Genomic DNA, 5703 nt, shown 5'->3' on the forward strand with positions numbered 1-5703 from the left:
GCACCAGCTCATTGACGAGAAAGGAAGAAGATGCTTGGAGGTCCCAAGAGGACTGCGCTGGGCTCTCTACACAGAACACTGAAGGCGAGGGAAGGGTCCTGCTTGATCTTGTCTCTCCCCCAGCAGAGGCGAACATGGAGAACACAAGGATTCCAATTAGCCGCTGAAAGCCTGTCTTAGACTATCGGAATGTCCCACGCCTTTAAAAATCATGAACATTCGTGCCTCACGTGTTCTCCCCTCCATGAATGATTGTGTGTGTTTCACAAGATGCGTGTGCCAGGGGTATTATTCATCGGGTTTCTAGGAAACGGGATCTGAACCTATGGTTACAGCCCGGGGGGGCTGGGCGGGTTCCATCCGGCTTTTTTATAGACACTGTTATATATAAACTGTTTTAGAGGACAAGAGAGACCCCACCACGACTATCATTTTAGGAGAGCCTTGTTGAAGTCTTAGGCAAGACAAAGACACAGCGTCTGGCTGAGGGAGGCCGTTAGCGTGAGGGCGTGATGGCGTCCGAGGGCTTGCTGAGACACCGAACTCTGAACAGGAGATGGCCAGGCATGCTTGACGGCCAATCACGACATCACAGTCACAGAGGGGACACAGAAGCAGGAACGAGACCACAAGGGGACAGGCTCAGACCTATCCTCTGCTGGCCTGTGATTATAGAGGGAGCCCCTCTGTGCCCACAGAGGGGACCAAATGAGCCGTGGACATGGGGCCCAGGGCGCATTGAAAGCCACCAAACCAGTGCTGGCCAGGCCCCTCCGACTCATGGCCCCGTGGACAGAGGACACCGCCCCTGCCCACTCGGAGGCTGTGTATCTTTATGGGAGCAGATAGCCTCCTCTTCCGCCCACGGAGCTGCTGCTGGGTCTGCAATGCCACCTTGTGGTGAGCAGCCCAGCCCATGTCCATTGGGATGTGGCTCACAGGATGGGTGTTAAAAAACTCCGTTATCTTTTCATTCCATTTTGCCACGATCTTTGTGGAGCACCTCCTATGGACGTGGGAGAGCAAGGGGACTGATCACAAGAGCATGGTTGGCGGCAGCGGGTTCATCGCTGCCCCAGGCAGGACTTGGGTGGACGCAGGGTAAGGACCGTGGGCACACAATGACAGGTTTGAAAGGTCACTGGTCGGCTCTGGAGTTTCTCTGTAGGGGCCTGGGGATAATTCATGACCATGAGACCCTGAGTCGCAGCCACCAGAGCCCAACTGTTAACTTAAACTTGACAACATCCATCTATTTTTGGTAAATCATTAAGAGATGCTAAGAGGGCGTTTGCAAGAGGGGTAATTATGAGGTTAATTATTCTTTTCCAGAGCTGGCTGATTGGAAGTCAGCTGTACTATTTAATATTAAAAGACCCTTCTCGATAAATAGAAACAGAGAACAATCCTACCAGCTCAAGCAAGTGTATCAGGCAGCAAGAGGCAAAGTGATGCTTTGTTGGAGACGGTGAAGGACGGACCAGAAGGACAGTGGAGCCCAGAAGGACAGTGGAGCCCGTGACAGCAGGAAGTCTGGGAAATCCGGTTGCCATAGAAATGGTTGAGCTATAAATACCATCAGAGATTGTAAATGGTGTTTCAAACGATCCTAAGACTTGGGCAAGCATGCAGTAAGCTCCCAGGGAGATTGTGATTGATAGGACTTGAGGTCTTTGTTTTTGGTTCCTTCAATAAGGCTTAGGACCTGGTGGCATTGTGGTTACACATTGGGCTGTGATCCACAAGGTCAGCAGTTCAAAACCACCAGCTGTTCTGTGGGAGAAAGAGGAGGCTTTCTGCTCCCATAAGCAGTTACAACCTAGGAAACCCACAGAGATAGATTTACCCTGTCCCAGTGGGGTCACTGTGGGTCATCACTAATTTCCTGGCAATGAGGCCATGAGGGGCTCAGGTAACAGTTACTCGTAAGGCTAGAGAGTAGATGTGAGGGGGGCAATTCCTGTTGGAGGTCAGCAGCCACCTAATTCTGCGGTGGCCAAGATCCCTGGTTCACCCAAGGTGTTCTTCTGGGTGGACTAGAGAAACAAATTCATTGACACTCATATGTGTAAAGGAAAGAGCTTTATATAAAGAGTAATTGTACATTAAGAAAACATTCCTGCCCGGTCCAGATCAAGTCCATGAGTCCAATATTGGCCCATATGTCCACATCCAGTCTGTAAATTCCTGTTCAGAGTCAGGCAACACAGGAAGATCACAGGCCAGTGGGTGGAAAGTCTTGTGGATCCAGTGGCAGTGGAAGCATCTTATGGCTGGCGTGGGTTTCCACGTGACTCCTCCAGCTCCAAGTCTTTGGCTGCCATCAGCATAGCTCCATGTGGCTTGTCAACAGGAATGTCTTGCAGGGAGTGAGTGAGTGTCCAGCCTCCAGCAAGCTATTTATCACCTCAGCACCTCCAAATGAGGTTGTCAAGCTGTGACCTGATTGACAAGCTAAATTCCACCCCTTCACTCTTAATAGTCTCAAGTTGACAACAGATGATGTAGGTACGACACCCAGCAAGCCTATGGGCAAAGGGTCCCTCCCTGGGCATGCCCAGACATTGTCATCTACTTACAACCTACACTTCCTGAGGACAAACGTACCAGACATAGCGATGTTTCTGGATTGAAGGTTGGTAAGCAAAAACTAGTAAGTAAATAAAAACCGTCACAGTGGACCAATACACAGCATCGTGACAAACAGAGAAATCATTGAAGTTGACAGGATTTCATCTTGCTCGGATCCACAATCAATACTCATGGAAAAATAGACTACGTACTGCATTAGACAAATGTGCGCACAAGACCCGTTTAAAGTGTCACAGAGCACAGATGTCACCCGAGGACTAAATCCGCGTGAGGCCGGATTGACTAGAGAAACAAACCCAGGGATGTGCATCTATGTGCAGGAGAGAGATTTATATCAAAGAGCAATTGTATATTGAGAAAACATCCCAGCCCCATCCAGATCAAGTCCATCAGTCCGATATTAGTTCATATGCCCAATATCAGTCTATAATTTCCTCTTCAGACTCGTGCAGTACATGCAATGAAGCCAAATGCAGGAAGATCACAGGCCGGTGGGTGAAAGGTCTTGTGGATCCAATGGTGGTGGAAGTATCTCAATGCCGGCGCGGGTCTTCACGTGGTTCCCCCAGCTCTCTGAGTGTCTCAACATCAGGAAAGTGAAGGCAGAGAGAGAGTGTTGTCCACATCCAGGGAGAAAGAGAGGAAGCTCCCAGCATCCTTCTGAGAAGCCATGCCCACAAGGAGGCATTATCAGGTTGTGATCTGATTGACAGGCTAGACCCCACCCCTAAACTTATTTATCAAGTTGACATGGAATGATGGAACTACCACCGAGTTCCATCTGAACCGAGCGTGGTGCTTTTAGCAGTGATGGAGGAAGCCTGGGGAAATCCTAGTGCATTTGAGTTACAGGGCTGGCTGTAAGGCCACTGGAGGCATCGTGGACTGCCAGAAGATTGCGCCTGCCTTGGAGCAAGAACAGCCCGAACGCCCCTTGGAAGCCAGGGTGGCGAGGCTGGTCTTAGGAGCGTTGAACATGCCATTGGGAGAAACCGGTTACTGGGGAAGGACATCACGGCCAGAGTGCCAGCGAAACAGAGGGGGATCCCCAGCGAGGCGGACTGGACTGACGTGTGGCTTCTGCAATGGGCGCCAACAGAGCGACAATGCAAGGTGCTGGGCGGGGCAGCGTGTCACTCGGTTCTACGTGGAGTCGCACTGAAGAGGCATCAAGGAGACAGCACCCGGCAACTAGCATTGGAGAAGGGACATCACCGGAACGTAGGTCAGCACAGAAAGGCCTTAGGGCTCTGTGTAGACAGCCCTCTTCCACAAACCAAGGGCTTTCCAGTGTAACCTGCAATGCAGAATTCTGGATGCGATGCTGCCTTAGACAAGGGTGACAAGAACATGCGGCAACCCGCTGGCGATGAAGGGTTGTGATTAACACAGAGACAGACACCAGTGTAGAGCCTATATCCTGATTACACCACAGGCCTGGTGCTTAGCAACTCTAATTTAGGGAAAGCCCTCGGGCAACACTGTTTGGGCTTGCTATTGGCTGTCTTAGAGAAGGTTCCTGGGGAGAAGGTTCGTGTGGAGAGGGACCACGGGGAGAAGGACCACGGGGAGAATGAGCGAGGTGCCAGCAGAGGTACAGGAATTAGATAATGTCTAAGGGCAGCCCAGGCGTGTTGCGCACCAGAGGTTGAAAAGGTTTGTCCATGTCAACCTAAGCCGCTTGCTGCCGAGTGGTCTCCCACCCACAGTGCCTGTGTTGCACAGAGCAGAATGGCGCCTGGTTCCCAAAGCTCTCATTGTGGAAGCAGATTGAGGGACCAGTGGGCTGACAGAAGACCCAACAGACCGGTCCGAGGGGAAGCTCGCCCAGGATGCTCGTTAGAAGCGATGTTGGTGAGACTCTGTCTCCCGTATTTGGACACGTCATTGGGAGGGGCCGGTCCCTGGAGCAGGACAGCACGCTTGGTCACGCCACACACAAAAACAAGTCTGCTGTTTCAAACAGCTCTAAGCAGCCCCTGGCCACAGAACCCTGAGAACAGAGACTCGCCGGGCGCTGGAATGAGCATTTCTCTAGGCAGACGTTCGGCTAGTTTCAACCAAACCGTATCAGCCGAGAAATCACACACTCGAGAAGTAAGAAGGCTTTGGTTCTTAAACTGTGACGCCCCTCTGGGTACCCAGGATCCTGCCACGAGAAAACGTCCCCCACAAAACCACAGTCCCCAGTGGCAACCTCAGCGGTGGACGAGGAGGACTTCGAGGGAGGGACCCCGAGAGTAGCACAGGAGCCACTGAGGAGAACAGAAGAAGAACACCCCACCCCCACCCCCACCCCACCCCCGCTTCCCGGCAAGCCGACTCGGAAGTTCCCGAGGCAGAGGAAGAACCCGCACCTCCGAAGGGCAGGCAGCGTGCTCCTTAGGAGTGAGGATGGTGAGACTTTGTCTGACGTACTTTGGGCACGTGGTCAAAAATGTCCCACTCCACTGAGTCTGTCCTGACCCACTACAGTCCCATGGGACAGAGCAGACCTGCCTGTGGGTTTCTGAGTCAGTCAATCTTCACAGGAGCCGAGAGCCACGTCTTTCTCCCACAGAGCGTGCGGCTGGGAGGTTCGAACCATTGACCTGGCAGTTGGCGGCCCACTGTGGCCTACTGTGGCACCGGTCTCTGGAAGAAAATACCGTGCTCGGCAGAGGGTCAGCAAAGACGACGACCTCAAAGGATTGGGTTGGCTCAGACTCCAACAGAGGGACGTCGAGGATGGCCCAGGCCTAGCCATCGTTGTGTGTGTTGTGCGCAGGGTCACGGTGGGTCAGAACCTGGAATGATGACCCTGGTGGCTGGGGCTGTCTGGGGAGGAGTTACGGGCTCCCGTTGGCCCAGTTATCCTGGTCCAGGTCGCTCCTGGCTTTTCCCAGAGCCCCACGTAGGCAGAACCATGTTGCATGATTGTTCACGGCCTCATCTCCCGTGGGAGTCCATCCGTGCTGCGGGCCAGCGGTGCTGTTCTGTCCCCTTTCCTAGTGACAATAACTGCGGCCGTCACACCCCAGCTTAGACGCTGGTTGGCACAACCCACGGTTGTGTGGGCCCAGGCTGCACAGCACAACATCGATGGACAAGCAAGGAGAACGCTGAATAAAA

Source organism: Echinops telfairi, unplaced genomic scaffold (assembly GCF_000313985.2).
Source record: "Echinops telfairi isolate 266 unplaced genomic scaffold, ASM31398v2 ScPeMD7_2565;HRSCAF=3150, whole genome shotgun sequence".
Classification (NCBI taxonomy): Eukaryota; Metazoa; Chordata; class Mammalia; order Afrosoricida; family Tenrecidae; genus Echinops; species Echinops telfairi.